Source organism: Grammomys surdaster, unplaced genomic scaffold (assembly GCF_004785775.1).
Source record: "Grammomys surdaster isolate TR1022 unplaced genomic scaffold, NIH_TR_1.0 1087, whole genome shotgun sequence".
Lineage (NCBI taxonomy): Eukaryota > Metazoa > Chordata > Mammalia > Rodentia > Muridae > Grammomys > Grammomys surdaster.
Genome location: NW_021605506.1, coordinates 1,300,490 through 1,328,083, shown reverse-complemented (window position 1 = coordinate 1,328,083; position 27,594 = coordinate 1,300,490).

Genomic DNA, 27,594 nt, shown 5'->3' with positions numbered 1-27,594 from the left:
GTACCAGATTGATTTCCAGAATAGTTGTAACAGTTTGCAGTCCCTCCAGAAATGAAGGAATGTTCCTCTTTCTTCAAATCTTTGCCAGCATCTGCTGTTATTTAAGTTTTTGATCTTAGACATTCTAATTGGTGCAAGGTGGAAACTCAGGGTTGTTTTAGTTTGCATTGACCCAATGACTAAGAATGTTGATGATTTCTTTAAGTGCCTCTTGGCCATTTGATATTCTTCTGTTGAGAATTCTTTATTTAATACTGTATCTCATTTTTTATTTTTGTTATTTGATTTTTTGGAGGTTAACATCATGATGTTTTATATATATATATATATATATATATATATATATATATCATATTAGCACTCTAGGGTTACCAATCTGTAGGTTGCCATTTTGTATTATTGATAGTGTTCTTTACCTTAAACAAGTTTTTCACTTTCGTGAGGTCCCATTTATTAATTGTTTATCTTAGAGCCTGAACCATTGGTGTTCTGTTCAGGATTTTTGCCCTATATCAGTGCATTCAAGTATCTTTCCCACTTTCTTTTCTATTGGATTCAGTGTATATTGTTTTATGTTGAGGTCTTTGATCCATTTTTGGATCCTCAAGCTTTGTGAAATATGATTAATAGGACTCTCTCTTCATTCTTCTACATGAAGACTACTAGTTAGACTAGCACAATTTATTGAAGACACATTATTTTTTCCACTGTATGGTTTTGGCTTCGTTGTCAAAGATCAAGTGTCCATAGGTATGTGGGTTTATTTTTGGGTCTTTGATTCTATTCCATTAATAAACTTTTTTGTTTCTGTACAAGTACAATGTCATTGTATCACTATTGCTCTGTAGTACAGCTTGAGGTTGGAGATGGTGATTTCAACCAGTTCTTTTATTTTGGTGAAATGTTTCAACTCTCATGGAGGGTTTTGTTGTGCCTTATGAAATTGAGAATTGCTCTTTCCATGGATGTGAAGAATTGTGCTGGAATGTTGTTGGAGATCATGTTGAATCTATAAATTGATTTTGGTAAGATGACTATTTCCACTATATTAAACCTACTGATCTATGAACATGACAGATTTTTTCCATGCTTTGAGGTTTTCTTTGGTTTCTTTCTTCAGGAACATGAAGTTTTTGTCTTACATATCTTTCAATTGCTTGGTTAGAGTTATACCAAGATATTTCATATTATTTGTGGCTATTGTGAATGGTGTTGTTCCCCTAATTTCTGTATCAGCCCATTTACCATTTGTATAAATAAAGGCTACTGATTTGTATTAGTTAATTTTATACCCAGTTAGCTTGCTAAAGTGGTTTATCAGCTGTATATATTCTCTCTCTCTCTCTCTCTCTCTCTCTCTCTCTCTCTCTCTCTCTCTCTCTTTCTTCCTTTCTTCCATCTTTTATTTCTTTTATTTTTTTCCTTTTTATTGGATAATTTATTTGTTTACATCCTATGTTACTTTAATTAGATATTTCATTTATATTTCAGATATGACCCCCTTCCCAATTTTCGCCCCCCACCCAGGAACCCCCATCACATCCTCCCTCCTCCTGCTTCTGTGAAGATGTGCCCCCACCCACCAGCTCACACCCACCTCCCCACCCATGAATTTCTCCACACTAGAGTATCTAACCTTCATGGGATGAAGGACCTCCACTCCCACCTATGCCCAACAAGGCCCACATCCACTATGTATACTGCTGGAGCCATGGGTCCCTCCCTATGTGCTCACAGGCTGGTGGTTTAGACCCTAGGAACTCTGGTTGGTTGGTATTGTTACTCTCGCCATGGGGCCTTAAACCCTTTCAGCCTCTTCAGTCTTCTCTCTCACTCCTCCATTCGGAACCCTATGATCAGTTCAATGGTTAGCTGTGAACATCTGCCTCTGTGTATGTCAGGCTCTGGCAGACCTCTAAGATGATAGTTATATCAGGCTCCTATCAGCATGCACTTTGTGGCATCCACATCCGCATCTACCTTTGGTGACTGCACATGGGATGGATACCCAGATGGAACAGTCTCCAGACAACCCCTCCTTCAGTTTCTGTCCCATGTTGTGTCTCCATATTAGCTCCCACGAGTATTCTGTCACTCCTTCTAAGAAGGACCAAAGAACCCACAATTCGGTCTTCTTTCTTCATGAGCTTCATGTGGTCTGTGAGTTGTCTCTTGAATAGTGTGAGCTTTTAGGCTAATATCCAATTACTAGTGAGTGTATACTATGTGTGATCTTTAGTGATTGGATTACCTCACTCAGGATGATATTTTCTAGTTCCATCCATTTGTGTAAGATTTTCTCAAATTCATTGTTTTTAATAGCTGAGTAATATTCCATTGTGTAAATGTTTCACATTTTCTGTATCTATTAACTGTTGAAGGACTTCTGGTTTTTTTCCAGCTTCTAGCTATTATAAATAAGGCTGCTGTGAACATAGTGGAGCATATGTCCTTGTTATATATTGGAGCATCTTCTAGGTATATGCCCAGGAGTGATAAAGCTGGGTCCTCATATAATGATAATGCTATGTCCAATTTTCTGAGGAACTGCCAGACTGATTTGCAGAGTGGTTATACCAGCTTGCAATCAGACCAACAATGGAGGAGTGTTTCTCTTTCTCCACATCCTCGCCAGCATCTGCTATTACCTCAGTTTTTGATCTTAGCCTTTCTAACTGTTTGAGGTGGAATCTCAGGGTTGTTTTGATTTTGCATTTCCATGATGACTAAGAATGTTGAACATTTCTTTAGGTGCTTCTCCACCATTTGAGTTTCCTTATTTGAGAATTCTTTGATTAGATCTGTACCCCATTTTTTTTTTTTTTGGTTTTTTTGGAGATAGGGTATCCCTTTGTAGCCCTGGTTGTCCTGGAACTCACTCTGTAGACCAGGCTGATCTCGAACTCAGAAATCCTCCTGCCTCTGCCTCCCAAGTGTTGATATTAAAGGTGTGCACCACCACCGCCCAGCTTGTACCCCATTTATAATAGGGTTATTTAGTTGTCGGGAGTCTAATTTTTTGACTCTTTGTATAAAGGGTATTAGCCCTCTCTCCAATGTAGGACTGGTAAAAATCTTTTCCCAATGTCTTGGTTGCAGTTTTGTCCCTTTGACAATGACCTTGGCCTTACAGAATCTTTGAAATTTTATGAGGTCCCATTTGTCAATTCGTGATCTTATAGCATAAGCCATTGGTGTTCTGTTCAGGAACATTTCCCCTGTGCCCAGATATGTGAAGGTTTTCCCCACCTTCGTTTAAATAAGTTTCTGTGTATCTGGTTTTATGTGGAGGTCCTTTATCCACTTGAACTTAAGCTTTGTCAATGAGATAAGAATGGATCAATTTGCATTCTTCTACATGCTGACCTCCAGTTGAACCAGCACCATTTGTTGAAAATGCTATCCTTTTTCCACTGGGTGATTTTAGCTACTTTGTCAAAGATCAAGTGACCAAAACTGTGTGGGTTCATTTTTGGGTATTCAATTCTATTCCACTGATCTTCCTACCTGTCTCTGTACCAATACCATGCAGTTTTTATCACTATTGCTCTATACTATAGCTTGAAGTCAGGGATGAGGATTCCCCCAGAAGTTCTTATATTGTTGAGAAAAGTTCTTGCTATCTGGAATTTTTGTTATACCAAATGAATTTGCAAATTGCTCTTTCTATCTCTATAAAGAGTTGATTTGGAGTTTTGATTGGAATTACATTGAATCTGTAGATTGCTATTGGCAAGATGGCAATTTTTACTATATTAATCCTGCCAGTACATGAACACAGAAGATCTTTCCATCTTCTGAGATCTTCTTCAATTTCTTTCTTCAGAGACTTGAAGATCTTGTTATACAGATCTTGTACTTGCTTGGTTAGATTCACACCAAGGTATTTTACATTATTTGTGATTATAGAGAAGGGTGTCATTTCCCTAATTTCTTTCTCAGCCTGTTTATCCTTCGAGTAGAGAAAGGCTACTGATTAGTTTTGTTGATTTTATATCAAGTCACTTTGCTGAAGATATTTATCAGGTTTAGGAGTTCACTGGTAGAGATTTTGGAGTCTCTTAAGTATACTATCATATCATTTGCAAATAGTGAAATTTTGACTTCTTCTTTTCCTATTTGTAACCCTTTGACTTCTTTTTATTGTCTAGTTGCTCTGGCTGGGACTTCCAGTACTATACTAAATAGGTAGGGAGAGAGTGGGCAGCCTTGTCTATTCCCTGATCTTAGTGGGATTGCTTCAATTGTCTCTCCATTTAATTTGATGTTGGCTACTGGCTTACTGTATACTGCTTTTACTACGTACAGGTATGAGCCTTGAATTCCTGATCTTTCTAAAACTTTTACCATGAATGGATGTTGACTTTTGTGAAATGCTTTCTCAGCATCTAGTGATATGATCATGTGTTTTTTCCTTTGAGTTTGTTTATATTGTGGATTACATTGACAGATTTCCGAATATTGTACCATCCCTGGATTCCTGTGATAAAGTTTATTTGATCATGATGGATGATTGTTTTGATGTGTTCTTGGATTCTGTTTGCTAGAATTTTATTGAGTATTTTGCATCAATATTCATAAGGGAGATTGGTCTGAAGTTCTTCTTCTTTGTTGGGTCTTTGTGAGGTTTAAGTATGAGTGTGATTGTAGCTTCATAGATCAAATTGGTTAGTGTTCCTTTTGTTTCTATTTAGTGGAATAGTTTGAAGAGAATTGGAATAAGGTCTTCCTTGAAGGTCTGATAGAATTCTGCACCAAAACCATCTGGTCCTGGGCTTTTTTTGGTGGGGAGACTGTTAATGACTGTTGCTATTTCCTTAGGGGTTATGCGACTGTTTAGATGGTGTATTTTCTCCTGATTTAACTTTGGTACTTGATATCTTTCTTGAAAATTGTCCATTTCATCCAGATTTGCCAGTTTTTTGAGTATAGGCTTTTGTAATAGGATCTGATGATTTTTTAATTTCCTCAGTTTGGGTTGTTATAACTCCCTTTTTAGTTCTAATTTTATTAATTTGGATACTCTCTCTGTGCCCTCTGGTTAGTCTTGCTAAGGGTTTATATATCCTGTGGATTTTCTAAAAGAACCAGCTAATAGTTTTGTTGATAACTTGTATAGTTCTTTTTGTTTCTACTTGGTTGATTTCAGCCCTGAGTTTGATTATTTCCTGCCTTCTACTCCTCTTGGATGTATTTGCTTCTTTTGGTTCTAGAGCTTTCAGGTGTGCTGTCAAGCTGTTAGTGTATGCTCTCTCCAGTTTCTTTTTGTAGACGCATAGACCTATGAGTTTTCCCCTTAGTGCTGCTTTTATTGTGTCCCACAAGTTTTGTTATGATGTGTCCTCATTTTCATTAAATTCTAAAAAGTCTTTAATTTCTTTCTTTATTTCTTCTTTGACCATGTCATCATTGAATAGAGCATTGTCCAGTTTCCCACGTGTATGTGGTCTTTCCATTAGTTTTGTTATTATTGAAACCCAGACTTAGTTTGTGGTGATCTGATAGGATGCAAGGGAATATTTCAATCTTTTTGTATCTGTTGAGGCCTGTTTTATTATCAAGTATATTGTCTATTTTGGGGAAGGTAGCATGAGTTGCTGAGAAAAGAGTATATTCTTTTGTTTTAGGATGAAATGTTTTATAGATATCTGTTAAATCCATTTGGTTCATAACTTCTGTTAATTTAATTGTGTCTTTGTTTAATTTGTACAATGGTGATATAGATTTGACTCATGAGCCAGCTTCCTAGACCCTGAATTTTTTTTTTGTAGTTAGAATATTGTGGTTTGTACAACAATGATATGGAATTTTTCCATACATAGGATTATTTAACATTTTTAATTATATATGTAGTAAATGGATTACAATTGCAACTAAAATTGAAATATAACTAATGTCCTACTGAATGTAACCTCCAACTACTATTTTCTTAAACACAGCCACTATTGTGTCTGTCTTGTCTCTTTACAGATCTTTTCTTTTATATTTGAATATTCATACAATTTATCCAAAAGAAGGTTTACTTGTTTCTATATAATTGTGTTTAATTGTGATTTTCTAATCTTTGTTTTATGCTTATATGCACTTGGTGTATGTTGGTTGTGTGTGCATGTGTGTCTCATGTGCATGTGGAAGCCTGAGGTCAATGTCAAGAGTCATAATCCATTGCTCACTGCCTTATATACTGAGACAGAGTCTTACATTTAAAGTCAGAATTAGCCATCTTGCCTTCAAACTACTGGAATTTTAGGTAGCTACAATGTCCACCTGGCAATTTTGTGGGTTCTGGGATTTGAACCCTGTTACTATGCTTTTGTGCTCCCAGCATTTAGTGTGATTAATTGCCATTCATTGTCTTAATGCTTTTTGTTTGTTTGTTTCTTAAAATTATACTTAAGTTCTTTTATAGCAGCCAACATACACTTACTTAATTTTTTTTTAAACTCTGCACCTAATATTCCATAGTACAGAAGAATTAGAGTTTAATGGGCCAGATTCATATAAATGAGCATGTAATCAGATTATTTTGTGTCTCTCTGTGTGTGTATACATGTGAATATGTAATGTGTATATAGTGTGTATATATCTCCCTGTGTATGTGATGCATGATTGAAATGTGTATGCATGTGTATGTGGTGTATGAGTGGTTTGTATATGCATATGCATGTATATAATATGTGTACTATCTGTAGTATGTATGCATAATTTTCTGATGTGTGTGAGCAGATATGCATAACTATGCATATGTGTGTAGAGGCTATGGAAAGATATTGAGTATACCTCTCACCCTTTCTACTTTATCCATTGAGACTGGAATTCTCATTGAAACTGTAGCTAGGGTGCCAGTCAGCTAGTAAGCTCTATCAGTTATCCTGTCTGGTCCCTGAATTATTGAGGCTACAGATTTGCATGGCTATATGTTAACTACAATGCTATGGGGTCTAGCACTCAGGATCTTATGCTTACACAGCAACTGATCTTTTCCTCTAAGCCATCTCCTAGCCTCTGAATTTTTAGTTTTATTATTAACTATGATTTTTGGAAAATTATGATAATTATCTCTGTCTCCATATACACAATGGTGTTTCTAGGGAAGGCTGAGAAGAGGAATTATTGACTGAAAGCATGTTTGCATTTGACATTGTAATATGGTATTAGTTTTATTCAAAATACCTAGACATGGACTGGATAGATGGCTTAGAGGTTTAGAGCAATGTGAGTTCAGCATCCATATGTTGGCTCACAACCATATTTAACTCCAGTTCCAGGGGCTTTCACATCCTTTTCTGGCAGGTGCACATGTGGTTCTCAGACAAAGTACTCAGTACATATAAAAAACATATATTTGGGGTTAAAATACCTAGTCACACATTGACAGGAGTCAGATACTCACAGCCAATCATTGGATGGAGGCCTGGGACCCTTATGGATACATTATGGGGAAGGATTGAAGGAACCGAAGAGGGTGATAACGCCAAAGGAAGACTGACAGTGTGAACTAACCTGGACCCCTGGGAGCTCCCAGAGACTGAGCCACCACTCAAAGAACATAACACAGACTGGTTGAAGGCCTCTGGCACATATGTAGAGGAGGACTGCCTTGTCTGGTCTCAGTGGCATGGGATATATCTACACCTGTTGAGACTTGATACTCAAGAATTGGGGAATACTGGTAGCACCTTCTCAGAGACAAAGGGGAGAACTCTTTGAGGATAAATTGTGAGAGGGGGACAATATTTGGGATATAAATAGAAGAATTATTTAAAAAAATACATTGACACAAGCAACATATGGGAGACAGATTTTTTGTTTGGTTGGTTTATTTTTGTTTTTTGATTTTGTTTTTGTTTTTTTTTCACACAATTCCAGTTTACACTTCATCATTGAAGAGAAATCACAGTACAGTAATTTAAAACAGCAATTCTTATGACATACACAGTCAAGAGCAACAAATTAAGGCACAGATGCCTGTGCTCAGCTCACCTTCCCCATTTCTCTAGTATCCCCTGCCTAAGGAATGGTTGTACCCACAATGGGTCTCTCCACATGAAGTAACAATCATAACAGTCTTATAGAGACATATCCTCATACTGTCCTAATGCAGATCATCCTTTACTGAGACTTCATTCCCACTTGATTCTCAATTGTGTTAAGTTGACAATTAAAACAAATTTCACATGTTGTCTGTTAATTGCCCTCCTGAAGGCCTGAACCTTGATTACATCATTGAATGTAATTTATGAAGTATCAAGCATTCTCTCATTCTCCAACCTTGGAGATTTGGACATTCTCCCACATTTCTTTGATAACTGTTGACTGATAATTCACTAAAAGAGTAATCGCTGTGTTTTTTCAACCAGAAAAATCTGTATTGAAATGCTTACATCTAATTTTGGAATAAAGCATGCTGATTGCTTTTGTTGAAGTAATTTCAGGAACCAGTGTACAAAAAAGCAAGGACTTTGAGGATGGTTTGGGAGCAATCCTATGCCCCTGAGGTTACTCTCTCTTAGATGCTGGCAGTTTTTTAAGCAACATATACCTTCACTCTATTTTGGCTGTAGGAGACAAGGATTTGGGGAGAATCAAATTCTTTGGTAAACCAAACACTTAGGGAAATCAGGTCCACATTTAATGTTCAAATCAGAACAAAGGTAATTATGGGGCTTGGGATAGCACAAGCATCAAAGTCTTATGTAATAGGCTCCTGAACTACTGAGAACAGACACTATCCTGTGATACACAGGAATTTCAGGAAAGTTGAGATCAGCCATCTATCACATGCTAGAAGCATTATTAGCCTGCAACTAGGAAACTGACAAGAATATGGCTGAGGCCCTTTTAAAAAACATACTGCCATATAGATAAAGAATCTGGACAAGGAGGATCAGAATATAATGGCCATATCAGTAGTATCCAGCATTTGTTTTATGGGGTGCTGGACACTTATTTCAAGGTGCCTGGCTAGTTTAGGGACTCCAGAGGTGTACAAGTTAGTAAATGGTCAGGGTAGGGCAGGAGTGTAGAATAAACTCAAGTTCAGGACAATCTCACAGTAACACTTTGAGAGAGGTGGAACTTAACAGCATTCAATCAAGGAAAATCCAAGCACAGAGAGTTCTCATGGTCAGATGCAAGGTGTGCATTCACTCTGTTTAACTTAGCCCCAGGAAGCAGATGGTAGTGAAAATGCCTGTCTGTCTTGTTGATTTGTCTACAAGATTCTAATCAGTTCATGGTTGCTATTTATGGTTCTGTTGTAACATAATATCCCCAACAAAGCAACTGAAGGGAGAAATCTTTTTGTTTTTCTATCATAGTAACTGGTTCCTACATCACAGGAGAGAAGTCACAGAAGTAAGAATTTGAGGGAATTGTTCACATCACATTTATGATTAGGAAAGAAAGTAACAAATGTACAAATGCCTGTGTTTAGATGACCTTCTTACTCTTATTCAGTTCATGATTTTCTGCCTGAAGAATTACACTACTCAGAGTAAGAGATTCTACCTATCTTAATTAATATAATCATGATATTCCCCTATAGACATGCTCACAGGTCAACCATATCTTGCCAGTCTCTCATAGAGACTCTTTTCTGGTGATTCAGCATTGTGTCAACTATTAAAGCTAACCATCATAGTGACCTAGAAAGTGAAGCACAGGAACATCTTTCTGGTTATGAAGAGTCATCACTGTGTCAGGGATAGCACAGGAAGTAGAATCTTGTAAGGTATAAAGTTCTGCATACACCCAGGAGATAATGATGAAGAGACACTATTAACAGCATTTAAGGGATGTACTAAGTTCTGCCTTCCTAAGCAAACAAAGCAGGAGAACTTTCAGAGGAAACTCATTTTAGTAATATATGACAGATAAATTATTATGTAAAGAGGTGAGAATGCATCATACTTTCAATCCAAAATCTCTGACTCTGAAGGTGCCAAAGAACTAGACTTGACCACTAGTCCAAGTATGAAACTAAAGGTAAGTTATGATGGAAAGCAGAGAAAGGAGAGTTAAGCCAACATGGTGGTAGATTCCTGCAACCTCAGCACCTGGAAGGTAGAAGCAAGAACGGTATGGTGAATTCTCAGCCAGTTTTATCTACATAGCAAACCTCACACCAACTAGGGTTACAGAGTGAGATGCTGTCTCAAATGGAAAACCACAAGAAGAATTGCCCATAGGTACACTGTGTAGAAGACCACATAAAGGGGTCCAGCCAACCCATGTTTTTCTTTGGGGTACTTATATTAGCTTTAGGCAAAAATAGAAGTACAACTACAGCAGAGGAGCAAGAGTCATGCATAATCAAGTAGTCTTGGTCAAGCTGTTGTCTGGTTGATGAAGCTTTGGTTCTACTTCTACGGAGGAACCAGAAGGAATTTGTGATACATCCATAGCCTTCAGCAATGATTGAACTCTCATCTTTAGGCCTTTAGCCTTTAAGGGTGATGATATGGTTCATGTAGGAAGGCATTCATTAGTGATAGCCATGATTTGCAAAGTCAAACTGGATCAAGTGTATACCTCTATATAAAGGACACAGACAGAAAATGCTGGCAGAGAAGCCAAAACTTCCACCTGCTATTATCTTCCTCTTTTTCCCAATTCAAGGAGTCAGTGGTTCCTAGCAAGTGTATCTTCCAAACAGGTTACCCAGTCACATTCTGAACCATACACATCTTGATGTCATGCTTTTCTATCAATTGCATGTTGAAAAAGGTGTTGAATCACTGTTTTAGTGAGCCTACTTTAGGTAATCTGAAATGAGTGGGTTGGAATGACTCTATAGTTTTAGGTAGCTTCATTTAGTTTCTTCAGTTGCTTTTATATCCATTCTAGAAAAACTGATGGTAACCTGAAAACAAATTTCTGACTCTCCCTTGAGCTATATGGACTTTTCCCAGGAATCTTATTTCAGAAGAAGGGAAAGAATGATCTCTTTGTTTCAGCTAGAGAAGAAGCTTGTCTTCAGGCCAATATTTCACTTAGTTCTGGTAGGATGTAGACCACTAGGAAGAGTCTAGTAAATCAAAAATGATGGGCAAGCCTACACATTAACCAAGACGACTTAGCTATGTACACACCTTACCCACTGTTTAAACCTGAAACTCATGGATTTGTGGGTAATTGAGTCTTTGTTCCTCTTTCTAGTGTAGTCACAGTAAATAGAGTCCTTTTCATTAACACTTCTTTAACTGACTTTTTGAGCATCAGTGGAAGAACCTGATTTGTTAGCAATGCCCTGGGATGAGTTCTGACTCTCAGCTCTAATAATATCTGAAATAACAGCAAAGTTAGTGACAAACTCACAGTCACTTAAAAAGAGCAGCATCGTTTTTGAAAGTTTGAGATGGCTGTCTCTAAAAGTACCTGCTTAACAGCTAATAGACCCTCCCTTACCTCTGAGAAGGTAATCCTGAAGTTGAAATTGTCATGGAAACAACTTGAGATAACATGAGTGTTCATTTTCAAAGGCCACACAGAAAATGCTAGTGGGTTTCTGACAACAGGGCTCCATCTCAATATGGAAGTGGAAAGAGTCTAGTGTTCCCACTCACTCTGAGTGTCAGAGCTAAGGGCTCAGCTGGAGAGGGGAGGGGAAGTGTTATACAGTTCCAAGAACTGAGACTGAATATATTCTCCAGTTTTGGAATAAATAAGTCTTAAACCAATATTTCCCAGCTACACTTTATTTTTTTGTTTGCTTATATATTTGTCTGTATGTATGCATGTGCACGTGTATGTGTGTGCATGTGGAAGCAGGAGGTCAATCTTGGTGTTTTTCTCTTTTCCTACTACCCATCTAGAACTATAAAGATAGGTATTCTTGTTGGTTTGGGGCTTTCAAAATAGGCTAGACTTGCTAGACATAAAGCCTCAGGAACCATCCTGTCTCCTTTTCCTCAAAACTGGGATTGCAAGCTTGTAACATTATGCTCAGGAGTATCAAAAATAGTTCTTATGCTACCAAATGAGACATCTATTAAGCCTCTCTTCATCCATTTTCTTTTCTTGTCCTATCTTACCTGTAGTTACCTCCATGGCTGATCTAATGCAATGATGCATGGTACATGGCATCAACACTACTTGAGCAGAACTTGGGAGGCAGCCAGTTTACAGAAGAGAAAGTTTGAGCTCAGAATCAAGGTCACCTTCTAGATGTCACACAGATGCAATAGATGCTCACCTTTGACCCTGTTTCTTGCTTCACTGTCAAGGTTAAGAATCTCTTGAGATCAGACACTGACTTCAGCACTCAGAGGTGAAAAGACGCTTAAGTAGGAGATAGCATTGCTACCTGCCCATAATGGTGATATGTCACATTTATGGCCTTATGTTCAGTGACCCGATGAATAAATGACATTAATTTTTTCACTGTACGCCCTAGGGCACTTCCTTTCAGAAAGAAAATTTGTCTGTGGAATAGAAAGTGTGTTTAGATCAGAAATTGTGAAATCCTCTTCAGGAAAAGAAGAGAATAATGACAACTCAGAGCTCAGAATAACTCCTCTCTATTCAGAACACTGGGTTAGAGTTGGCCCTTCACTCATTTACCTCCATATACAGAAATAACAAAACCACCATTTGACAGAGAGGTCTTGTATGGGTCAGAATCTCTAGAGGAGCAGAAGTGATAGAATGAATTCATATTGAAAGGAGAGTTATTAGGTTGGCTCACGCTATAAAATTTGGGTAGTCTAACACTATTGAGGATGAGAGAGAATGCAGTAGTTTCTCAGCTCATGAGTTTGTTCCCTTCTAGTGTTTAAATTATGGAGAAATCCTATAAAGTCACAGTCAGAAAAGGTTGGAAGAGTAAAGAAATAAAGAGTAAAGAGTTCTCATGCCAGGAAATAGTTTCCTTCTTGTCAGTCCTTTCTGGAAATTCTCTCACTGATCATCTCAGAGGCATGAATATGTTAATTCAACATCCCATCATGTTGTCTATCAAAACTGACTCTGACAGTTCTCTTGGACTGGGATTCATACATACATGCATACATACATATATACATACATATATTCATACACACACTTATGCATACACATACATACATACATATACATACATACATACATACATACATACACACAAATGTAGGGTGGTGAGCCATGAGAGGAAGCCTGGTAAAGTGGAGCTAAGGCTAGAAGCCCCAGAGACCCTAATGTGACATTAGAAACTTTTCCTGCTCCTAGGAGCAGAGTCCTGTAACAGAGCCACAACACCCTCCCCCCATAGAGAGATTTGTTGGCATTAGTCACATAGTGGCAACACACTGTGCCTTTCCACATGTAGATGAGGCATCCCTAACCTCTCAGACCAAGCCAACAGGAAGCACCTACTGTCAAACGCCAATCCACTCCAAGACTGTGTATAAAGATTGTATCCAGAAGGAATAAAATTGTGTGAAAATTATTCCTTCACCTGAGAGCTTCTGCCATAAGAGATGCAACAACACCAACAAGAAATAAAACTGTTCTCCTAAAATGCAACCAGAAGATCCCCTATACCTCCTCACTGGCTAGTCAGCCTCCCTGCAGCTCAGCCCAGGTAGCTCAGCACAGTACAGCCAGTGTGATGCCTCAGAGAAACATCAGTGATAGCAGTAGCAGAGGCAGCAGTAGCTGCAGTGGAGGAGGCAGAGGCAATTTCCCCTCTTTGCTTGCATCCTTTCTCCTTCTCTTGAACCCCTTATCTGGCTTGTTCAGAGATCTCTGTAGAAAGCCTCTGGTACACAGCCCCCCCCCATATATATATGTATATGTATATGTATATGTATATGTATATGTATATGTATATATATATATATATATAAAATCTCCACAAATATATACTTATATACAAAATTCATATATGCACACATAAACACAAACATACACAAATTTTTACATCTATTCATGAAGACACACATGTATACACAGTACATATGTGGACATATACATACACACATACATGTACACAAATACACACACACAAACTCACACATGCTTACATGTTACTTCATCTTAACTATATTCTTAAAAATATAATTAAACTTCTCTGCTTTTGTCCATGAGGAAATAGGTTTGATATTGTGGTCGTTTGGATAGGAATGTCCCCCATAGGCTCATAGGTTTGAATGTTTGGTCACTATGGAGTGGTACTATTAGGAGGTGTGACCTTATTAAAGTGGGTGTGGCCTTGTTGGAGGAAGTGTGTCATTTAAGAGTAGGGTTTGAGTACTTCCAGTCTGGGCTCGAGCATAGAGCAGGTCATAGGCGTCAGCTCTATACCCAACCTCAGAAAACCGAGAGAAAGAGGACCTCCCAGGAGCTTTAACTCAGGCAGCATCCCAGGTAAGGAAAATGCAACACTTGCCCCAAACAGGGAGCAACCGGGACCCACTGGGACCCAGGAATTCACTCAAGGCCCAGAGCACAGGTTCCTTCCGGTCTGGGCCTGAGCACTCGGCAGATCCCGGGAGTCAGCTCTGCACTAAATCTCTCAGAACCCAGAGGAAGTGGGGCTTCCAGGAGCTCTAAGCCACACAGTATCTTAGGCTAGGAGGCGGCAATACTTGCTCCAAACAGGGAGCAACTAGGACCCACTGGTACCCAGGAATCCACTCCTGACCCAGAGCCCAGGCCCCTTCTAGTTTCTACCTGAGCACGGAGCAGATCCTGGGCCTCAGCTCTAACACCAACAGCAAAACCCATCCCAAACAGTTCTGACACAACCTAGATAATAGGAAAGATAGGTTCCAGTCAGAGACAGCACAGATAGCACAAAGGAGATCCAGATGGTGAAAGGCAAGTGCAAGAACATAAACATCAGCAACCCAAGGTACTTGCCTTCATCAGAACCTAGTTCTCCCACATTAGAAAGTCCTGAACTCCCCATATCACCATGAAAGTAAGAACCAGATCTAAAATCACTTCTAATGATGATGATAGAGGAATATAAGAAGGACATAAATAACACTATCAAAGAAACTTGAGGAGAACACAGGTATACAGGATGAAGTCCTTAAAGAAAAACAAAAATCGTTTAAAGAATTACAAGAAAACACAAACAAACAGATGAATGAATTGAACAAAACAATCCAGGACATAAAAATGGAAGTAGAAACAATAAAGAAATCACAAAGGGAGACTACCCATTAAATAGAAAACCTAAGAAAGAAATCAGGAGTCATAGACACAAGCATCACCAACAGAATACAAGAGAGAGAAGAAAGAATCTCAGGTGCAGAAGATACCTTAGTAAATATTGACACAACTGTCAAAGAAAATGCAAAATGCAAAAAGTTCTTAACACAAAACATCCAGGAAATCCAGGACACAATGAGAAGACCAAGCCTAAGGATAATAGGTATAGAAGAGAGTAAAGATCCCCAACTTAAAGGGCCAATAAATATCTTCAACAAAATTATAGAAGAAAACATCCCTAACCTAAGGAGTGAGATGCCCATAATCACACAAGAAGCCTACAGAACGCCAATCAGACTAGATCAAAAAAGAAATACCTCCCGTCACATAATAATCAAGACACAAAATGCACAAAACAAAGAAAAAATTTTAAAAGCAGTAAGGGAAAAAGGCCAAATAACATATAACGGCAAACCTATCAGAATTACACCTGACTTCTCACCAGATACTATAAAAGCCAGAAGATCCTGGATAAATATCATACAGACCCTAAGAGAACATAAATGCCAGCCCAGGCTACTATACCCAGCAAAACACTCAATTACCATAGATGAAGAAACCAAGATATTCTATGACAAAACCGAATTTACACAGTATCTTCCCACAAATCCAGCACTACAAAGGATATTAGCAGGAAGCTCCAATATAAGTTGGGCAATCATACCCTAGAAAGAGCAAGAAAATAATTCTTTTCCATCAAACCCAAAAGAAGATAACTGTACAAACGATGTCTCCACTATTAGCAAAAATGACAGGAAGCAACAACACCCTCTCCTTAATATCTCTTAACATCAGTGGACTCAATTCCCCAACAAAAAGGCATAGGCTAATGGACTGGATACACAAACAGGACCCAGGTTTTGCTGCTTACAGGAAACCCACCTCAGTGACAAAGACAGACACTACCTTAGAGTAAAAGGTTGGAAAACAATTTTTCAAGCAAATGGCCCTAAGAAACAAGCTGGAGTAGCCATTCTAATATCAAATAAAATCGACTTTCAATTTAAAGCTATCAAAAAGGATAAGGAAGGACATTTCATACTTGTCAAAGGAAAAGTAAACCAACATGAACTCTCAGTTCTGAAGATCTATGCGCCAAATACAAGAGCACCCACTTTCATAAAAGAAACCTTACTAAAGCTCAAAGCACACATTGCACCTCACACAAAAATAGTGGGAGACTTCAACACCACACTCTCAGCAATGGATAGATCATGGAAACAGAAACTAGAAATACAGTGAAACCAGCAGAAGTTATGAACCAATGGACTTAACAGATATCTATAGAACATTTCACCCTAAAACAAAAGAATATAAATTTTTCTCAGCACCTCATGGTACCTTCTCCAAAATAGATCATATAATTGGGCACAAGACAGGCCTCAACAGATATATAAAAAAAAAAATAATGCCCTGCATCCGGTCAGATCACCATGGTCTAAAGCTGGTCTTCAAAAATGACAAAGACAATGGAAACCCCACATTCACATGGAAACTGAACAACACCCTACTCCTTGATAATCTGGTAAGGGAAGAAATAAAGAAAGAAATTAAAAATGTTTTAGAATTTAATGAAAATGATGACACATCATACCAAAATCTTTGGGATGCAATGAAAGCAATGCTAAGAGGAAAATTCATAGCTCTAAGTGCCTACAAAAAGAAACTGGAGGGAGCATACACTAACAGCTTGACAAAGCACCTGAAAGACCTAGAACAAAAAGAAGCTAATACACCCAAGAGGAGTAGACAGCAGGAAATAATCAAACTCAGGGCTGAAATCAACCAAAAAGAAACAAAAAGAACTATTGAAACAATGAATAAAACCAGGAGCTGGTTCTTTGAGAAGATCAACAAGATAGATAAACCCTTAGATAGACTAATCAGAGGGCAGAGAGACAGTATCCAAATTAATAAAATCAGAACTGAAAAGGGTGACATAACAACAGAATCCGAGGAAATTAAAAAAATCATCAGATCCTACTACAAAAGTGTAAACTCAACAAAATTAGAAAATGTGGATGAAATGGACAATTTTCTAGACAAATACCAGTTACCAACGTTAAATCAGGATCAGATAAACTATCTAAATAGTCCCATAACCCCAAAAGAAATAGAAGCAGTCATTAAAAGTCTCCCCACACAGAAAAGTCTGGGACCAAACGGTTTTAATGCAGAATTCTATCAGACCTTCAAGGAAGACCTAATTCCAATTCTCTTCAAACTATTCCACAAAATAGAAACAGAAGGTACACTACTCAATTCATTCTATGAAGCCACAATTATGCTCATACGAAAAACAAGCAAAGACCCAACAAAGAAAAAGAACTTCAGACCAATCTCCCTTATGAACACTGATGCAAAATTACTCAATAAAATTCTAGTGAACCAAATCCAAGAACACATCAAAACAATTATCCATCATGATCAAGTAGGCTTTATCCCAGGAATGCAGGATTGGTTCAAAATACGGAAATCTCTCAATGTAATACACTATATAAACAAACTCAAAGAAAAAAACACATGATCATATCACTAGATGCTGAGAAAGCATTTGACAAAATTCAACACCCCTTCATGATAAAAGTCTTGGAAAGATCAGGAATTCAAGGTCCATATGTAAACATAGTAAAAGCAATACACAGCAAACCAGTAGCCAGCATCAAACTAAAGGGAGAGAAACTTGAAGAAATCCCACTAAAATCAGGGACAAGGCAAGGCTGCCCACTCTCCCCCTACTTATTTAATATAGTATTGGAAGTCCTAGCCAGAGCAATTAGGCAACACAAGGAGGTCAAAGAGATGCAAATTGGAAAGGAAGAAGTCAAAATCTCACTATTTGCAGATAACATGAGAGTATAGTTAAGTGACCCCAAAACTTCCACCAGAGAACTCCTAAAAACCAGATAAACAACTTTAGCAAAGTGGCTGGATATAAAACTAACTCAAGCAAATCAGTAGACTTCCTCTACTCGAAAGATAAACTGGCTGAGAAAGAAATTATGGAAATGACACCCTTCACAATAGTCACAGATAATATAAAATACCTTAGTGTAAACCTAACCAAACAAGTAAAAGAGCTGTATGACAAGAAACTCATGCCCCTGAAAAAAGAAATCGAAGCAGATCTCAGAAGATGGAAATATCTACCATGTTAATGGATTGGAAGGATTAATATACTAAAAATGGCTATTTTGCCAAAAGCCATCTACAAATTTAATGTATTTCGCATCAAAATTCCCACTCAATTCTTCACAGAGATAGAAAGAGCAATCTTAAAATTCATTTGGAATAACAAAAAACCCAGGATTGCAAAAACTACTTTCAGCAATAAAAGAACTTCTGGGGGAATCACCATCCCTGAATTCAAGCTGTACTACAAAGCTATAGTGATAAAAACTGTGTTATATTGGAACAGAGACAAGAGGGAGGATCAATGGAATAGAATAGAAGACCCAGAAATGAACCCCCATACCTATGGTCACCTGATCTTTGACAAAGGAGCTAAAACCATCGAGTGAAAAAAAGACAGCATTTTCAACAAATGGTGCAGATCCAACTGGAGGTCAGCATGTAGAAAAATGCAAATTGATCCATACCTGTCTCCTTGTACAAAGCTCAATTCCAAGTGGATCAAGTACCTTCACCTGAAACCAGCCACACTGAAACTAATAGAAGAGAAACTGGGGAAAAGCCTGGAACACACAGGAGAAAAGTTCCTGAACAGAACACCAATGGCCTGTGCTCTAAGACCAAGAACTGAAAAATGGGACCTCATAAAACTGCAAAGATTCTGTAAAGCAAAGGACACAGTCAATAGGACAAAGCGGCAAACAACAGATTGGGAAAAGATCTTCACCAACCCTACATCTGATAAAGGGCTAATATCCAAGGTATACAAAGAACTGAAGAAATTAGACTCTAGACAATCAAAGAACCCTATTAAAAAATGGAGCACAGAGCTGAACAAAGAATTCTCAACTGAGGAAGCTCGAATGGTTGAGAAGCATTTAAAGAAGTGTTCAGCATCTCTAGTTCATCAGGGAAATGCAAATGAAAACAACACTTAGATGTCACCTCACACCAGTCAGAATGGCTAAGATCAAAATCACAGGTGACAGCACATGTTGGCGAGGATGTGGAGAAAGAGGAACACTCCTCCACTGTTGGTGGGATTGTAAACTGGTACAACCACTATGGAAAGCAGTCTGGCCGTATCTCAGAAAATTAAACATAATGTTACCTGAGGACCCAGCTATACCACTCCTGGGCATAAACCCAAAAGATGTTTCAACATACAACAGGGACACATGCTCCACCATGTTCGTAGCAGCCTTATTTATAATAGCCAGAAGTTGGAAAGAACCCAGATGCCCTTCAACAGAAGAATGGATGCAGAAACTGTGGTACATTTATACAATGGAGTACTACTCAACTATTAAAAACAACGAGTTCATGAAATTCTTAGGCAAATGGATGGAGCTGGAAAATATCATGTTCAGTGAGGTGACCCAATATCAAAAGAACATACATGGTATGCATTCACTGATAAGTAGATATTAGCCCCAAAGCTCACAACATCTAAGAAACAACGTATAGACCACATAAATCTCACATAGAAGAAGGAAGACCTAAGTGTGGATGCTTTGGTCCTTTCTAGAAGGAGTATCAAAAGTTTCAACCAGAGCTCCCAAAGTCTAAACACCCAGCCAGAGAGCAAAAAGGGAGGGACTCATGCACCTGTATAGGGAATTGAGAGTAACCTTGTCAAACTGCAGTGGAAGTGGAGGACCATAGTCCCAAAAGTTTGTATCTCCTACTGTTTGGGAATTCGAGAGCAGGGAGAAGGGACTGGGAAGATGTTTGGAGCACACCCTCATAAAAATAGGAGGAGGGGGTTATGGGATAAGGGGTTTTGGGGGAGAATGGAAGAGGAGATAACATTGAAAGGTAAATACATATAATATTCAATTAAAAAAACACAGATAAAGGGTCTTAAAAAAAGAGAGGGGGGGAGGGTTTACTTATTTTAAATTATTTTCAAAAGTTTCTAGGAGTTGCTAACTGGCTAGGATCCTATTTTAAGCTCTCCATAAAAGAATTTAAGTCTCTGTTCAATATTCTCAAGAGAGATGTAAATCCTAATTTTCCTCAACAATTAATTGACAAAAGAGAGGTAATCTCACAAAAAGTAGAAGAAGCTATTACTAATCGATATATTATATAGTCTGATTAGTTGTCAGCAGTGGTATAACAGTCCTTTGACAAAAGATTATCAATATAGATTTATATATCCTTAAATTGGGTCTTCATGACTCTCTGAGTGTGGAAGGAGCGACTGTTGGAGCTTCTGCCCTGATTTTACAAGAACTATGAAAAATTGCCTTTTAAAAAAAGAGGGGGAATGGTACCCCCACAGAAGGAGTCCCTCTGAAATATTCTCCATCATGCCTTGTTCACCTTTATCTTTCTAAAGCTGAAAGCTCATGGCAAATCTGCTGCTGACTGCCTCTGGCACCACCGAGACCAACAAAACTTTGCCACAGATATGGGGAAGGACCCATTTACCCTTAAACGGAATGGCCCAGACCCCGTTCCCTTATGGGGCCAAGGATTGATATGCCTGTGTGATACCACAGAAGGCACAGCTAACCAGCTACCAAAAATACTAATGAAATAAATAGATACCCCAACAAAGCCAGGCCCAACCATAAATAAGATGAATAACAACTTACATCCAGGGAAGAGAAATCTCCATGAGAATTCCCTTCTTTTTCCTTTCCAGGTAAAAAGGAATCACCCATGATGTCTGCTGTTAGAAGTTCTAATCCAGATGCTGACCTCCGAACTTATACTACTCAGACCTTTGAAGGGCCACTGACAAGAACATCAAACAGCTAGAGATTAACATCACTAATCTGAAGAAATCCCTTGTTTCACTGTCTGAAAAGACCTCCTAAAATCGCAAAGATCCTTATTGGACTTGATTTACTCTATTACAACAGAAAAGGCTGTGTACAGCTCTTGACTGTGTACAACCCTTAAAGAAGAATATTTCCTTTACATAGACAAGACAAGGAGGGTTAAAGAGAGCATGAAATAGAACAGTGAAGGCCGTGAGAAAAATCAGAGAGAGAAAGAGACAGATGAATACTGGTACAAGACTTGGTTTTCAGCCTCTCCAAGGTTGTTAACCTTACTTCTTCCAATCTTGTGACCATTATTTGGGTTGTTTTTGCTTATTTCTGCTGGTCCTTGGCCCTCATATAGGTGGACTAACTCTGTGATACAACAGATAAATAATTTGGTAACAAAACCTATTCAGATATATTATCATAATTTAGGTATGGAGGACCATGAGACTCAAGATGAGGTTGTTACTTTATACAGGGTGTTTCCAAAACCCATCTCCACCCAACCTAAAAGGGGGGACTTCTGCCCCTAGACCAAGCAGAGAGGGGCCACCCAGAACCCCCTCTGACAGGTGATCTGAATTCTGTCTTAGGCTGCAAGGATAAGCACTGCAAGGGAATATAAACAAAAGATAAAAATATCTCTCTGGGTTCCCTAAGGGAACTGCATATTGGTTGATGTCAAAAGTATCCCCTCTCCAGGAAAAAGACATCAGGATGGGTATGGCCCTCATGACTCACTGGACAACAACAGGGGGACTGGAGCCATTACAAGGTCCCATTCAAGTACTGGAGGTCAGGCCTCTATCCCCGCCTTTGCAAGATTAGAATTGCCACAGCCCTTCTATAGCTAGAGAAGGGAGGAGATGTCAGGGGCAGCCCTACTTACACACTGAAGGCCTAAAATCAGCCATAGGCCTATAATCAGCAATAGGCCTGTGATACATATATACTAACACCAAGTCTTGGGTATCAGTGGAAAAACATTGAAACAGAAGGCTATAAGCTAATGTCAACAGGCAGCTTTTGTGGAAGTTTACAAGCCTGAGTAATCATAGACCTTGTAAATAGGTAGCCTTGGGAGACAATACCAACTTAGATAAGGACAAGGGAGTCATATGCAGAGTCATAGTGACTTGTCCCCTGAACCTTCACCCAGCAGATACCCGGTTCTGAAAGATATCTGTATTCCCCCTGAACACCCACACTCCAGTGTCATTCCCTCCCCCACATCTTTCCTTTCTATGTTTATAACCCCTGTGTGAATGAATTATGAGTTGAGAAAAAAATAAATTATTTAAAAAAAAAAGAATAGGGTTTGAGTTTGAAATGTTCAAGGCAGGCCTATTCTCATATTCTCTCTCTCTCTCTCCCTCTCTGTCTCTGTCTCTCTCTCTCTCTCTCTCTCTCTGTCTCTCTTTTCTCTTTCTCTCTCCTTTGCTGCTGCCTGCCTATCTAGTTGTAGAACACTTGAGTCCTTCTCTAGCAATATGTTTACCTGTGTACCAACATGTTTCCTGATATAAAGATAATAGACTAAATCTCTGAACTGTAAGCCAGCCTCAATTAAATATTTTCCTTTATAAGCGTGGTCATGGTGTCTCTTCACAGCAGTAGAAAACCTAATTAACACAGGAGAGGTATGTTACCTTTCTCATAGTCCTAACCCTAACAAGAACTGAAGCCAAGGCTTTGCCAAGCCTGGTTGTATCTGAATTCTTCATTTTATCCATTAAATACTGACAAATACCAGCAAGCCTTTTAAATGAAGATCTTATTGGCAAAAATTTGTCTTTAGAATAATTTGCTACTCTCCAAAAAATGTAAGGCAGACATTGATAGAAGGGAACTAACATTTACTCAGTGTCTGTTCCACACTATTCCAAAATCCTTCCTCTTTCTTACAGCATCTCTGTGAAAATGGGATATGGACTTGCTTCATTATTAAAATAATTGTATCAGTGGAAAAAAGTGTCTAGAGGTCAGGGAGTTTGAGTGTTCTGATAGATTACAGTTATATTTTAGAAAGTGTATTTTTCAAATGAAGATTAAAAAGAATTCCAATAACTATAAAAAATTATAAACTGAAAATAACTGAAATACCACCAAGGAATTCCTGAATAGTAGGTGCATGAAAATCTAACCTAATGAGAGCTTGGAAGAGAATGGAAGTGTTTTCTTTCCTCTGGGCATATGATGTGTTGGTGAATAATCAAACTTCAAAACTGGCAACAGAATCTATTACTCCTTAGGCTCTAGCATCACCCTCAGCATTGAGGAAATGAATGTAATGTTGTCTTTTGTTCATGAAACAAATGCTTTTAAGCAGGTCAACTTTCCCCCCTCCTTTACAGATTTGGTTAATTTCTTTCTATCAGTTATTAAAGTCTGTAGAAAGAATGTCACAGTCTATTAAACATTCAGCAAGCTTGATTACTATTTAGACCCTCAACGATGGTGGAAATTTCCAATACTTCAAGCCCAAGGAGAAATTACAATTCCTCTTGGCTATCTATCCTCTTTATCTGTTCCTTGTCTATGTCTGTGTCTGACCTAATATCCTTGTAAGTAGCAGATGAAACCTTAACAGACTACTAGCTTCCACCAGTGTTACCAGCTAGCATTTGAAGCCTATAGCAGAGGTTTCCCACCCTCACCACCACCACATTATTGCAATCCACCTTCCTGACATTTTTATCAAGTTTGAAATGTTTCTTCACTTATGAAGCTTTGTTCCCCAACCCTGAAACTTTATGGAACTGTTACTACTTTGGAACAAAGTGTTCAATGTAACCTAAATCTTTGTTCCCAGGCCATAGCTGCTCAATTTAAATCCAAAATAAACTATCTCTCAACCTCTTCTAGTTGAGAGCAGAATTTTTGTGTCTATGTATACATAAATTCAGTTGAAACAAACAAATAAACAAAATAACCCTAAAATCCTTCCCCAGCTACCTTTAATTTCAAAGTTCAGGTGGCAGAGGCAAGTGGATCTCTTTGATTTCCAGCCCACCTTCTTCTGTATTATGTTCCAGGACCATCAGAGCTATGTAGAGAAAAAAGACAAATTCACAAACAAATGGACAAACAAAAAAGCAAAAAAAAAAAAACAAAACAAAATGAAAACACAAACAAAAACAAAACAAACTACATACCCACATAAAGAGAGAGAGAAAGACGAGAGAGAGAGAGAGAGAGAGAGAGAGAAAGAGAGAGAGAGAGAGAGAGCAAAGAACAAAATAAAACAAAATGTTTCCCCAACTCTTTTGTTCTTTCTGCCTTCAAATTAATGTGAACTGGCCAACAAAGATACCAGTAATATCTCACATCTCAAAAATTTGCTCTTAACTGATTAGAAATTCCTGTGTCTCCAAGGAAAATGGGCTCATTTATCACATCTCCCAGAACACTGGTCTAGGACAGGGCACTGAGCAAAGAAAGGCAGATGAGAGCTAACCTCACACACTGTGGTAGCAACCACTCTCTGTTTTGCTTCCTAGCAATTAATTTCCTTTGTCTTTGACAAATGACAGAAGAAACAGAATATCTGTGAACTGGAATAAGAAGGACACTGTGGCTGTGGTAAGGATATGATATAGGTTTGAAAAGGATCCATTATATATCCAAGAGGTGCCTGAAATGTAGGATATCACTTCTCTCAAATGGCTCCATGTATTCCAAGTCCTGTGGGGAGCTTGAGGCAAGGAACACTGAGGACAGAGGAGGTGATCCGAATTGATGACTAACCTTCATTGTCAGCCTGGTTGGATATGGAATCCACTAAGAGATATGCTACTTGGCACACATTTCCAGGAAGAATTAGTTATTGTAGGGACATGCTTCTAGAGTGGGAGGCTATTATCTGGAGGCCCAGTGGGAAGGAAATCCTGGGAGAAAGCAGGGCTCTCTGTTTTCCTGCCTTGACTTCCTGTTGTGAGGGCACATGGCCATCATTTCTGTTCTGGCTGCTACTAGAACATCTATGCCTAACCTCCTGTGGTTATATTGATTGTACCTTTATTAATATTAGAAACCAGCTTCCTCAATATTCCAATAAGAACTGATGACAACCAGTTTTTCAGGAGTACCCCAGGCCATTGGTATCAGACTGGAACTTCTGAGTCATCCAGGCTTAAGTACAGAGCAACTGCTAAGGTCTCTGTCTGCACTCTGTGGGGGATGAACATTGAATTACCAGACTGTATCACGTAATCCAGACTAATAGATCCCCTTTTATAATAAATACTCATTATATAGGTTCAATTCATCTACAGAATTTTGAATACTACAATTATTTCTCTCTGTCTACCATTTATGTCTGCTCTTCTCTCACTGTTCTCTACAGTTCTGAGGAAAAAAAATTATAGGCATTAACTTCTTTGTGCTGTGATCTTTCTTTTAAATATTTTATTCTCTGAAAATTTCATACTTAGAGTCTTAGAGTTTCTGTTGCTGTGAAGAGACACCATAACCAAGGCAACACTTGTAAAGGATAATGGTTAACTAGGATGGTATACACATTCACCAGTTCACTCCATTATCATCAAGGAAGAAACATGGGAGCATCCATACAAATTAATTTATTCTGTTTACCTTTTTGCTCCTGATCCCTCTCTAGCCTGTTGGCTTCTTTCTGGCCAAGGATGGTTAGCTTTAATTGTAAACTTGACAGGACCTAGGATCATCTAGAAAAAGAAATACAGAGAGGAATTGCCAATATTAGGTTGACCGGTGGGCATGTTTTTGTGTAACTGTCTTAATTGATGTAATCCATTTTTGGACTGGAAGGCTTCAGTTACTGAGGAGAGATGCCCAGTTGATGTCCTGCTTTCCCTGTTATCTGATGATTCCTCTTCACCTTCAGGTATTTTAACAAGCTTCTACTATAGCAAGTTTCCATATGGCCCTTAGTCTTACCTGTTCCTCCCAGTGTTTCTTTCCTTTCTCCCCTCTCCTCTCCTGTTTGATACTTGCCTTACAGTCCCCCAGTCCCTTGAAAACATCCATAAATATCTATTTTAGTTCCCTTCCTAGGAAGACTGATATTCCCTCCTCTCCTCTAGCTGCTTACTCTATATCTAACCACTGGTGATTATATGGATTAGATCTTTATAAAGATTTAACATTTAACAGCCATATAAATGGAAATACATATCATATTTGTATTTTGGGTTCTGGGGTACCTTATTCATAATTTTTTTTCTAGCATCATCCATTTACCGTGGAATTTCATGATTTTATTTTGTTAAATGGCCCAGTAATACTTTATTGTTTAAATGTACCACAGTTTCTTTATTCACCCACTGACGGACATCTAGTTTGTTTACAATTTCTGACAATTATGAATAGAGCAGTTATGGAAATGATGGAGCAAGTATGTTTGTAGAAGGATAAAAGATCCTCTGGGTATATATACAAGAATGATATAGGTGAATCTTGAGGTAGAATACCAGCTTCCTGAGGAACCACCACACTGATATCCATAGTGACTATGCAAGTTGCAGGTTCAATAAGAATGAAAGAACATTTCTCTTAGTCCACATCCTCTGAAGCAGGAACTGCTATTTTCTTTTATTCTTGACATTCTGATAATGTAAGATGAAATCTCCAAGTAGTTTTAATTTTCATTTCCCTGATGATTATAGATTTTTCACATTTCTGTGTTTTTTAGCTATTTGTGTTTCATATTTTGATAACTCTCTGTTTAGATCTGTATCCTACCTTTAATTGGGTTTTTCTACTTCTTGATGTTGAATTTTTTTGAGGTTTTTTGTCTTTATATATTTTAGATATTAGTCCTATATCAGGTGTGTAGTTGGATAAAATTTTTCCCATTTTGTAGGCTGCCATTTTGTCCCATTGACAATGTTCTTTGCTGTTCAAAAGCATTTCAGTTCTGTAAGGTATTGTTTATCATTGATATTTTTTTCCAATGTTTAAGGATGTTTTTATTCTGTGCCAATGCACTTAAGACTACCCACCACTTTCTTTTTTTTTTTTTTAATTTTTTTTTTTATTGGATGATTTATTTACATTTCCTATGTTGTCCCCTTACCCCATCCCCCACCACCCCCTCGGAACCCCCAATCCCCTCGCCCCTCCTCCTTCTCTGTGGATGTAACCTCTATCTACCCCCCCCCTCCCCCCTCCCCACCCTCAAAATTCCCACCCCCTGGGGCATCCAGCCTTCATGAGGTCAAGGATCTCTTCTTCCACCTATGCCCAGCAGGGCCCTCCACTTTTACATATTCAGCTGAAGCCCTGGATCCCCCCCTAAGTGCTCCCAGGCTGGTGGTTTAGACCCTGGGAGCTGTGGTTGGTTGGTATTGTTGCTCTCCTCATGGTATCCACCACTTTCTATTGTATTAGAACCAGCTCTTGTAACAATGACTTGCTATAAAATTATTATTGAGATAGATCAGACAGTGAAGGTAACAGACAACCTGGTTTTGTGACTCATCTGAAACTTCAGTGGAAAGAGAAA